General features: G+C 40.7%; 1 long non-coding RNA gene across 3 annotated transcripts in view; it reads left to right on the forward strand.

Moving 5' to 3' along the window:
- LOC110259964 (uncharacterized) overlaps window positions 1-11,998 on the forward strand; it is a 36,210-nt gene that overhangs the window by 21,111 nt on the left and 3,101 nt on the right. For 2 of the 3 annotated variants that reach the window (XR_002342486.2, XR_014841187.1), the window contains one exon: window positions 6,406-7,140. This is a non-coding gene — a long non-coding RNA (uncharacterized LOC110259964). Of the gene's footprint in view, window positions 1-6,405; window positions 8,068-11,998 lie in introns of all 3 variants that reach the window. The other variant, XR_014841188.1, reaches the window with a different exon arrangement.

The following is an 11,998-nucleotide window of genomic DNA, read 5'->3' on the forward strand; positions in this document are numbered from 1 at the left end:
TGGGTGTATATATATTTACAATTGTTACATCTTCTTGGATTGATCCTTTGATCATTATGTAATGTCCTTCCTTGTTTCTTATAATATTCTTTATTTTGAGCTCTACTTTGATATGAGTATTGCTACTCCAACTTTCTTTTGATTTCCATTTGCATGGAATATTTTTTTCCATCCTCTCATTTTCTTTTTTTTTTAAATTTATCTTTTTATTGCTGGATAATTTTCCATTATATGGATATATAACAGTTTGTTTATATATTTACAAGTTGATGTACACTTGGGTTGTTTCCAACTTTGGCCTGTAATGAATAGAGCTGATAGGAGCATCCATGTGCAATAATTTGTGACTTTTTTTTTTTTTTTTTCAGTTTCCTTGGGTAAATATGTAGGAGTGAATGAACTTGTTGGGTTGTATCAAATGTCTTTTTTTTCTTTTTGGTTTTGAGGGTTTCAAAAATTGAGTTGAGAATCCGACTAGGAACCATGAGGTTGCAGGTTCGATCCCTGCCCTTGCTCAGTGGGTTAACGATCCGGTGTTGCCGTGAGCTGTGGTGTAGGTTGCAGACGCGGCTCGGATCCTGTGTTGCTGTGGCTCTGGCGTAGGCCGGTGGCTACAGCTCCGATTTGACCCCTAGCCTGGGTACCTCCATATGCCGTGGGAGCGGCCCAAGAAATAGCTAAAAAAAAAAAAAATATTTGAGTTGAAATTCACGTAATACAAAATTAACTATTCTAAAATAAAAAATCATTAACATTTACTATATTTACCATGCAACTGTATATATGCAGAGAAATATATGCTATTATATATATATATTTATATAACAGCAGACTCCCTTAGCTTTATATATTTAGCAATAAACAAATGTTCATTATCATAAACCACTAAGTTTTAGGATTTTTTGTTATACAGCACTATTAAAGCAAAACCATATCCAAAATATTGGTAGTAAGAATGAGATGCATCTATAATATCAACCTAAAATTCATAGCATTGTCTTTGGAATGAAGAAACTGTTGTAAGTAGCCTGAAAATGGTAACCCAAGTTATGTGGGGGGTGGGGACCTGGTAAATCTGTTTCCTTATGAATGTGTGGAGTTTTTGAGAGAGATTATTGGTAGGATGAGCTGATTGTTACCAGTTTTATTTGATAAGGTGCCGCAAGATAAAGAGCAGCTCAGGAAAAAGTAATTGAAAGAAATACAGACTGCTCAGAAAATCTAGAATTTTTAAGGTTGAAAAATGAAACTGAAGGCTCCACCAGTTGAAGATAAAATGAAGTGATATTTTGAGTTTAAAAGGCTTTTTAAGACACAGCCTCTTGGCAAAAACCAAATTGGAGCTTTGGTTTTAAAGACAGCCTCACGAAAAAGACAAAATATGGATATGGCTGTGACACTTTTGGTTAAGAACTGTGAACAGCTTAAGATATAGGGCTCAATAGATCATTACAGTTGGACAAAATACTCCTATAAAGGAGACTAAGAATATAATCCCACTGAAGATACAGTGAAAGGATCTCAATTAAGTCTAGAGAAAGAAGGGTGAGGAAGACATGCCCCCAAAGAATTATGCATGTGACATTTGGCATATAGGGCTGACTGATCAAACACATGTTTTTGTTTTGTTTTGTTTTTGCAAATTGTAGTATATTTATACATTGGAACACTAAGTAACAGTAAAAAATATAATTCTGATTTCCATAGAGCAATAAAGATGCTCAAAAAATACACTCAAATACATTATGCTAACTAAAGAATACAAGCCCCAAAATAGTACATGTAATATAATTTCATGTAGATTTAACCAAATTTTAGAGTATTTCCATTCCAAACCCCTAGCACATCTCCCCAACCTGCCTCCTTTGTTATAGATTAGTTCACTGTAGGTGTGTGGGTTTAATTCTGGGCTTTCTATCCTGTTCCACTGATCTGTATTTCTGTCTTTGTGCCAGTACCATATGGTTTTGATGACTGTTGCTTTGTAGTGTAGTCTCAAGTCAGGGAGCCTGATTCCTCCAGCTGCATTTTTTTTCCCTCAGGATGTCTTTGGTTATTCTGGGTCTTTTGTGCCTCTTTTTTTTTTTTTTTTTTTTTTTTTTTTTTGATAAGTCTGGCTAAAGGTTTATCAATTTTGTTGATCTTTTCAAAGAATCAGCTTTTTGTTTCATTGATCTTTACTCTGGTTATCTCTGTTTTATTTCATTTATTCCTGCTCTGATCTTTATGATTTATTTCCCTCTGTGCTAATTTTAGGTTGTGTCTGTTCTTCTCTCTCTAGCTGCTTTAGATGTAAAGTTAGCTTGTTTATTCGAGCTTTTTCTTGTTTCCTGAGGTAGGTTTGCATTGCTGTAAGCTTGCCTGTTAGAACTGCTTTTGCTGCATCCCATAGGTTTTGGAGTGTTGTGTCTTTGTTTTCGTTTGCTGCTAGGTATTTTGTAATTTCCTCTTTTCATTTCTTCAGTGATCCATTGGTTGTTTAGTCGTTTGTTTAGTCTCCACGTGTTTGTACAGCATTGAGGATGGAAAAGATGCTTGATACGATTTCAGTTTTCTTAGAATTTCTGAGGCTTGGAGTTCCCATCGTGGCTCAGTGGTTACTGAATCCAACTATGAACCATGAGGTTGCAGGTTCGATCCTTGGCCTTGCTCAGTGGATTAAGGATCTGGCGTTGCCATGAGCTGTGGTGTAGGTTGCAGACGCGGCTCGGATCCTGAGTTGCTGTGGCTCTGGTGTAGGCTGGCAGCTACAGCTCCAACTGGACCCCAGCCTGGGGACCTCCATATGCTGTGGGTGCAGCCCTAGGAAAGACAAAAAGACCAAAAAAAAAAAAGTTTCTGAGGCTTGATTTGTGGCCCAGAATGTGATCAGTCCTAGAGAATGTTCCATGTTCACTTGAGAAGAATGTGTATTCTGTTGCTTTTAGATGGAATGTCCTATAAATATCTGTTAAGTCCATTTGGTCTAATGCTTCATTCAGGGCCTGTGTTTCCTTGTTGATTTTCTTACTGGATGATCTGTCCATTGTTGTAAGTGGGGTGTTAAAGTCCCTCACTGTTATCGTGTTCTTGTCAGTTTCTCCTTTTAAGGTTGTTAGCAGTTACCTTGTATGTGTGTGTGTATATATATATATGGGGGGGGAGGGAGAGAGAGAGAGAGAGGTGATCCTGTGTTGGGTGCATATGTATTTACAATTGTTATATCTTCTTGGATTGATCCTTTGATCATTGTGTAATGTCCTTCCTTGTTTTTTATAATATTTTTAGTTTTGAGATCTGTTTTGTCTGAGTATTGCTACTCCAGCTTTCTTTTGATTTCCGTTTGCATGGAATATTTTCTTCCATCCTCTCACTTTGTCTGTATGTCCCTAGAACTGGATTTGGTCTCTTGAAGACAGCATATATATGGTTCTTGTTTTTGTATCCATTTAATCAGTCCATGTCTTTTGATGAGGAGGGGCATTTAGCCCATTAACATTTAAGGTAATTATTGATATGTATGTTCTTATTGCCATTTTATTAATTGCTTTTGGGTTTGTTTTTTTTGGTCTTTTTCTTGTTCTCTTCTCTTGTGGTTTGATAACTATCTTTAGTGTTGTATTTGAGTTGATTCTTCTTATTTGTATGTGTATCAATTGTAGGTTTTTGTTTTGCAGATACCCTGAAGTTTTGATATAGGCATCTGTATATATCAAGATTGTTTTACATTGTAGATCTCTTAATTGCAAGTGCATCTCCAGTGTCCTGCATTTGTACCCTCCACTTCTCACAATTTCTGATTTCGGTAGCATATTTGTGTGTGGATGTTTTCCTTCCTTTACTGTATATGTATGCCTTTACTGGTGAGCCGTGTCATTTGTGGTATTTTTGTTTCTAGTTGTTGCCTTTTCTTTTCTGCCTAGAGAAGTTTGTTTAGTATTTGTTGTAAAGCTGGTTTAGTGATGCTGAATTCTCTTAACTTTTGCTTATCTGTAAAGCTTTTGATGTCTCCGAATCTGAATGAGAGCCTTGCTGGGTAAAGTGATCTTGGTTGGAGATTTTTTTCCCCTTTCTCACATTAAGTATATCATGCCACTCCCTTCTGGCCTGCAGAGTTTCTGCTGAAAAATCTGCCGGTAACCTTATCAGGGTTCCCTTGTATGTTATTTCTCCTCCCTAGCTGTTTTCAGTATTTTCTCTTTGCCTTTAATTTTGGTCAGTTTGAGTGTCTTCTGTGATAAACAGTGAGATACTGAATGGAACAGGTAGTTTCTGCTGTGATACTCTGTGGACTCTTCAACCTATCTTGCTTCTGGCCAAGGAAGGCTATGGTCGAAAGGGCAAAATAGAAGATCTTGAGCTCACTTCCTTCCCTGAGAACACCAAAATCACAAATAACTGTAAAACAGCTACCAATTAAAAAAACTGGGAACTATCAGAGTTCCTGTTGTGGTTCAAGAATCCAACTAGTATACGTGAGGATGCAGTTTCGATACCTAGCCTCACTCAGTGGGTTAGTTTCCATCATTGCCACAGGCTGCAGCATAGGTCACGGACATAGCTCAGATCTGGCATTGCTGTGGTGTAGGCTGGCAGCTATGGCTCAGATTCAACCCCTAGCCTGGGACCCTTCATATGCTGTGGTAGTGGCCCTTAAAAAAGACTAATTAAAGGGAGTTCCCGTCATGGTGCAGTGGTTAACGAATCCGACTAGGAACCATGAGGTTGCGGGTTCAATCCCTGCCCTTGCTCAGTGGGTTGATGATCCGGCGTTGCCATGAGCTGTGGTGTAGGTTGCAGACGCGGCTCGGATCCCACATTGCTGTGGCTCTGGCATAGGCTGGTAGCTACAGCTCCGATTAGACCCCTAGCCTGGGAAACTCCCACATGCTGCGGGAGCAGCCCAAGAAATGGCAAAAAGACAAAAAAAAAAAAAACCCAACAACAAAAAAAAGACTAGAACTTACCAAAAATGACATTCTGTATCCAAAGACAAAGAAGAAATCACAAGACAGTAGGAGGAGCACACTCACAGTATATCAAATCCCATACCCCCAAGGTGGGCACCTCACAAACTGGAGAATAATTTTATCAGAGACGTTCATCCACAGGAGTGACAGTTCTGAGCCTCACGTCAGGCTCCCCAGCCTGGGAGTCTGGCCTAAAAGCTCTGAGGGCCAGCAGCACTTGACCACAGGAGCTCCACAGGACTAGGAGAATCAAAGTCTCCACTCTTGGAGGACCCACATGGTCTTGTGCACACTGGGACCCAGGGCAAAAGCAGTGACTTCATATGAACCTGGGCCCAACCTACCTTCTGGTCCTGGGGAGGTTGGGGAGCAGTGTGGCTCTCTTGGGGCGTAAAAGCTGGTAGCAGGAGTTACCCTGATAGCTCAGTGGGTTCAAGATCTGGTGTCATCACTGCTGTGACACTGGTTCCATCCCTTGCCTGGGGACTTCCATGTGCCTTGGGTACAGCTGAAACAAACAAACAAAAAAACTGGTAGTAAATGTATTCAGGAGTGCTCATCTGAAGGGTGACAACTTGCTTCAGACAGTAGCACCAAGACCTGGCCTCAGCCAAAGGCTGCCTAAAAATTTCCTGAGCCCACAGTCACTTTTGGACACACCTCTTGACATGACCCTGTCCACCATGGGGCCAAGACCCAATCTTACCCATCAGTGGGCAGGCAGTGGCTCTTCCCACCAGGAAGCCAGCACAAACCTCTAGGTCAGCCTCACCCACCAGGGAGCAGACATCAGGAACAAGAAATATATGGTCCCACAGCCTATGGAACTGAGTCAGCAAACAAGTCAAAACCTACCCTGGGACCACAAGATCTCTGGCCATTAGGTGATGAGAGGGGAGTGCACTGGTGGGACACATAGGACATCCCCTACAGAGGGCCACTTTTCCAAGGTGGGGAAACATAACTCCCACATACATTTAGACAAAATGAGACGGTAGAGGAGTATGTTCCAGATGAAGGAACAAGATAAAACACAACAATTAAGTGATGTGGAGATAGGCAATCTACCTGAAAAAGTGTTTATAGTAATGATTGTAAAGATGATCCAAGAACTCAGAAAAAGAACGGATGCTCAGGACTTCCCGTTGTGGTGCAGTGGAAATGAATCCAACTAGGAGCCATGAGGTTGCAAGTTCGATTCCTGGCCTTGCTCACTGGTTGAGGATCCGGCATTGCTGTGAGCTGTGGTGTAGCTCACAGATGCGGCACAGATTTGGCATTGCTGTGGCTGTGGCATAGGCCAGCGGCTACAGCTCCGATTAGACCTCTAGCCTGGGAAACTTCTGTATGCTGTGGGTGCAGCCCTAAAAAGACAAAAAAAAAAAAAAAAAAAAAGGGATGCTCAGAGTGAGAATTTACTAGTTTTTTTTGTTTTTTGTTTTTTTTTTTTTTTTAGAGAAAAAACAAACAATAACCAAATAGAGTTGAAGAATACAATACCTGAAATGGAAAATGTACTAAGAAGGATCAGAAGCAGAATAAATAAGTGAGCTGGAATACAGAGTGATGGAAATCACTGCCATGGAACAGAATTTTTAAAAAAATGAAATGATGAAAACAGTTTACTGGAGCTCTGGGATAATGTCAAAGGCACCAACATTCGTATTATAGGGGTCCAAAAAGAGAAAGGATCTGAGAAAATGTTTGAAGAAATAATAGCTGAAACTTTCCCTAACATGAGAAAGGAAGCACTCACCCAAGTCCAAGGATCACTTAGAGTTCCATACAGGATCAACCCAAGGAGGAACACCCCAAGACAGAATAATCAAATTGACAAAAATTCGAGATAAAGATAAAATATTAAAAGCAATGTGGGAAAAGCAATAAACAATATAGAAAGGAATCCCTGTAAAGTTATCAGATGATTTTTCAAGAGAAATTCTACAGGCCAGAAGGGAGTGGCACAATATATTTGAAATGATAAAAGGGGAAAAACCTCAACCAAGAATACTCTACCCAGCAAGGCTCTTGTTCAGATTCAACAGAGAAAAGAAAAGCTTTACAGAGAAGCAAAAGCTAAGAGAATTCAGCACAACCAAACCACCTTTACAGCAATTTTCTCTATGTGGAAAAACAAAAAGTCCCAACTGGAAACATGAAAATTATGAAATGGAAAATCTCACCAGTAAAGGTAAAATACAATGAAGTTAGGAAATTATCCACACACAGATATGCAATCTAAACCAGTAATCATGAGAGGGTGAGAATATAAATATAGGATATTTGAAATGCATTTGAAATTAAGAGCTCATCAACTTAGTCGTATATGTATATAGACTGCTGTATCAAAACCTGTTAATTACAAACTAAAAATCTATAATAGATACACACAAAAAGGAATCCAAACACAACACTAAAGAAAGTCATCAAATCACAAGAGAAGACCTACAAAAATCCAAAATAACAAAATGGCATTAAGGACATACATTGATAATTACTTTAAATGTAAAGGGATTAAATGCACCAACTATAACACAGAAACTAGCTAAATAAGACACAGAAGACCCGTATATATGCTGTCTACAAGAGACCCATATGAGATCTAGAGATACATGGAGACTGAGAGTGAGGGGATGGAAAAAGGTATTCTATGCATATGGAAATCAAAAAGCTGGAGTAGTAATAGACAAAATAGACTAAAATAAAGACTGTTACACAGAGTTCCCTTCATGGCTCAGTGGTTAACAAATCTGATTAGAAACCATGAGATTGCAGGTTTGATCCCTTGGCCTTGCTCAGTGGGTTAAGGATCCTTCGTTGCCGTGAGCTGTGGTGTAGGTCACAGATGCAGCTCCAATCTGGCGTTGCTGTGGCTGTGGCATAGGCCAGCAGCTGGAAAAGATGGGGGGAAAAGAAAAAAAGACTGTTATGAGACAAAGAAGGGCACTACATAATGATCAAGGGATCAATCCAAGAAGAAGAATTATAAATATATATGAACCTAAGAGCACTCCAACATTAAGGCAAATGTTAACATATAAAAGGAGAAATCGACAGTAACACGCAATTGGGGAACTTTACATCACTTATATCAGTAGACGGATCATCCAGATGGAAGGTCAGTAAGGAAACATAGGCCTTAAATAATGCATTAGACCAGACAGACTTAGTTGATAATTATTGAGCATTCCATTTGATAGCAGCAGAATACACTTTCTTTTCATGTACACATGGAACACTGTCCAGGACAGATACCATGCTGGACCACAAAGTAGGCCTCAGTAAATTTAAGAAAATTGAAATTGTGTCAAGTGTCTTTTCCAAACACAATGCTATGAGATTAGAAATCAGCTACAAGAAGTAAATGCAAGAGTTGCCATTGTGACTCAGTCAGGATGAACTTGACTAGTATCCATGAGGATACAGGTTCGATCCCTGGCCTGGCTCAGTGGGTTAAGAATCCCCTGTTGCTGTGAGCCAAGGTGTAGGTTGCAGAGAAGTCTTGGATTTGGTGTTGCTGTAGCTGTGGTGTAGGCCAGTGGCTACAGCTCCAGTTCACCCCCTAGCCTGGAAACGTCCATATGCTGCGTGTGCAGCCCTAAAAAGAAACAGCCCCCCCCCCCCGCAAAAAAAAAAGTAAATTAAAAAAATACAAACGTGGAATCTAAACAATATGCTACTAAACAATCAATGGACCGTTGTAGAGGTCAAAGGGGAAATTTTAAAAATACCTAGAGACGTGAAAACAAAAACACAATGATCCAAATCCTCTGGGACACACCAAAAGCAGTTCTGAGCAGGATGTTTATAGCAATACAGTCTTAGGAAACAAGAAAAATCTCAAAGAACCTAACTTTACAACCAAAGAATCTAGAGAAAGAACAAACAAAACCTAAAGTTAGTAGAAGGAAAGAAATCAAAGATCAGAGCAGAAGGTGGGGGAGGAATGCACTGAGGGTTTAGGGTGGGAATGCTATAAAATTTGCTTGTGATGGTCGTTGTACAGCTGTAAGTGTAGTAAAATTCATTGGGTAGTAAAAAGATCCGAGCAGAAATAAGACTTGGGAAGATGAAAAGCTATGAATGGGGGAAAATGTCTGCAGAACACTTCTGTGACAAAGGCCTTCTATCTAGAATATGCAATTAAGTCTGAAAAATTCTACAGTAAGACAATCCAATTAGAAAATGAACAAAAGAGGAGTTCCCGTCTTTACACAGCAGAAACGAATCTGACTAGGAACCATGAGGTTTCGGTTTTGATTCCTGGCCTTAGCAGGTTAAGGATCCATCATTGCTGTGAGCTGTGGTGTAGGCTGGCAGCTGTAGCTCCAATTAGACCCGTAGCCTTAGACCCTCCATATGCCACAGGTGAGGCCCTAAAAAGCAAAAAAAAAAAAAAAAAAAAAAAAAAAGGTCATTTCACTGAAGAGATACAGTTGGTAAATAAGCAGTGAGAAGGTGTTTGACATCATTACCCATTAGGGAAGTGTAAATCAAACCCACAATGAGACATCACCACACATCCTATCACATGGCTAAAATAAAAAATAGTACCACCACCAAATGCTGGTTAGGATGTGGAAGAAATGGATCACCTATATATTGCTGGTGGGAATGTAGATTGTACAGCCGCTTTGGAAAACAATTTGGCAGTTTCTTCTAAAACTAAACACATTACTACCCTCTGTCCCAGGAATTTTATTGTTGGCCATTTGTCCCAGAGAAATGAAACGTTCACATGAAAACTGTACATGGTTGTTCAGAGCAGCTTTATTTGTAATCATCAAAAATGGAAACAACCAGCAGTTCCCGTTGTGGCACAGTGGAAACGAATCCAACTAGGAATGATGAGCTTGTGGGTTCGATCCCTGGCCTCGCTGTGGTGTAGGTTGCAGACATGGCTTGGATCTGGCGTGGCTGTGGTGTAGGCTGGCAGCTATAGCTCTGATTAGACCCCTAGCCTGGGAATCTCCATGTGCCGGGGTGCAGCCCTAAAAAGACACAACTGACCAGAAAATAAAAAATAAAAAAAACGAAGGAAACCAGAACATCCTTCACCAAGTGTATGGTTAAAATGTAGCATGCCCTTGGGAATTCCCACTGTGATGTAGTGGGTTAACTGTTGCCACAGTTGTGGTGTAGATTGCAGGTGAGGCTTAGGTTCAGTCCCTGGCCTGGGAACTTCCATATGCTGCAGATGTGGCCAAAAAATGAAAAAAATAATTTTGGGAGGTCCATCCATGGAACACAATGTAGCAAGAAAAAGGAATAAACAAGTTCCCATTGTGGTGCAGCAGAAACTAATCTGACTGGGAACCATGAGGTTGTGGGTTCGATCCCTAGCCTCATTCAGTGGGTTAAGAATCTGGCATTGCCGTGGGCTGTGGTGTAGGTCACAGATGTGGCTTGGATCTGGTGTGGCTGTGGTGTAGGCTGGCAGCTGTAGCTCCAATTGGACCCCTAGCCTGGGAACGTCCATGTGCCATGGGTGCAGCTCTAAAAAGCAAAAAACAACATAACCAAAAAGGAATGAACTATTTATATGTAACCTTGGATGGATCTCAAGGGAATTAGGTTGAATGGAAGGCCGGTCTGAAAAGAGGTCACATACTTCTTTTTACACAGTATTTGGGGTGGGGGAGGTGGTGGCGTGCCTGCAGCGTGAGGAAGTTACTTACCATCCAGGAGTCAAACCGGAGCCACAGTAGTGACAGCAGTGGATCCCGAACTTGCTGTGCCACTGGAGAATTCCTACATAATGTTCTTGAAATAAAATCATAGAGATGGAAAACAGAGTAGTGTTTGCCAGGGGTACAGGTGGGGTATGGGAGTGGAGACTTGCGGTGATAGAACAATTTTGTATCTTGATTACGTTGGTGCTTGCATCAATCTACACATGATGAAACTGAAGGAACTATACACATATATACAAACAAATGCATGTAAAACTGGTGAAATATGACTGAGACATCAACTGTCCCAGTGTCTAGTTATGAATGTGTAATTTAAAATAAAAGCTGGAGTTCCCGTCGTGGCACAGTGGTTAACATATCCAACTAGGAACCATGAGGTTGCGGGTTTGATCCCTGGCCTTGCTCAGTGGGTTAAGGATCCAGCGTTGCCACGAGCTGTGGTGTAGGTTGCAGACGTGGCTTGGATCCTGCGTTGCTATGGCTCTGGCGTAGGCCAGTGGCTACAGCTCCGATTCAACCCCTAGCCTGGGAACCTCCATATGCTGCAGGAGTGGCCCAAAGAGTAGCAAAAAGACAAAAATAAATAAATAAATAAATAAATAAATAAATAAAAGCTCTTTGGTGGTTTCCGTCATGGCTCAGTGAAAATCAATCTGACTAGCATCCATGAGAAGACAGGTTTGATCCCTGACCTTGCTCAGTGGGTTAAGGATCTGGCATTGCAATGAGCTGTGGTGTAGGTCGCAGATTTAGCTCTTATACAGCATTGCTCTGGCTATGGCTAGGCTGTTGGCTACAGCTCTGATTTGACTCCTAGCCTGGGAACCTCCATATGCTGCAGGTGCAGCCCTAAAAAAAAGTAATTAAAAAAAAGACAAAATGAAAAGCTTCTCGGAGTTCTTGTTGTGGCTCAGCAGTAATGACCCTGACTAGTATCCATGAGGATGCGTGTTCAATCCCTGGCCTGTTCAGTGGATTAAAGGATTCAGTGTTGCTGTGAGCTGCAGTGTGGGCCACAGTGTAGGCCACAGGTGTGGCTTGGATCTGATGGTGCTGTGTCTGTGGTGCAGGCTGGCAGCTATGGCTTGATTCAACCCCTAGCCTGGGAACCTCCATGTGCTGTGGATGGGACCCTAAAAAAAAATAAAAATAAAAATAAATCTTTTCTTAAAAAACATTTTAAGAGCCTCTAAATAGTCAACCAACCAACTGAAAAACGACAAAAGACCTCAGCTCTGGGACTATGAAATAGAGACTGGAATGAGGTGGGAAATTCTATTTGGATTCTACTAATGGTAGGAATAACTATCAGCCAATAGATTCAATGTGCTTTGCCCTATTTTTTCAAAACTTTCA

Source organism: Sus scrofa, chromosome 3, assembly GCF_054392235.1.
Source record: "Sus scrofa isolate SSC_HxYL_T2T_F1_AM1 chromosome 3, Sscrofa_HxYL_maternal_Yorkshire_Landrace_v2.0, whole genome shotgun sequence".
Lineage (NCBI taxonomy): Eukaryota > Metazoa > Chordata > Mammalia > Artiodactyla > Suidae > Sus > Sus scrofa.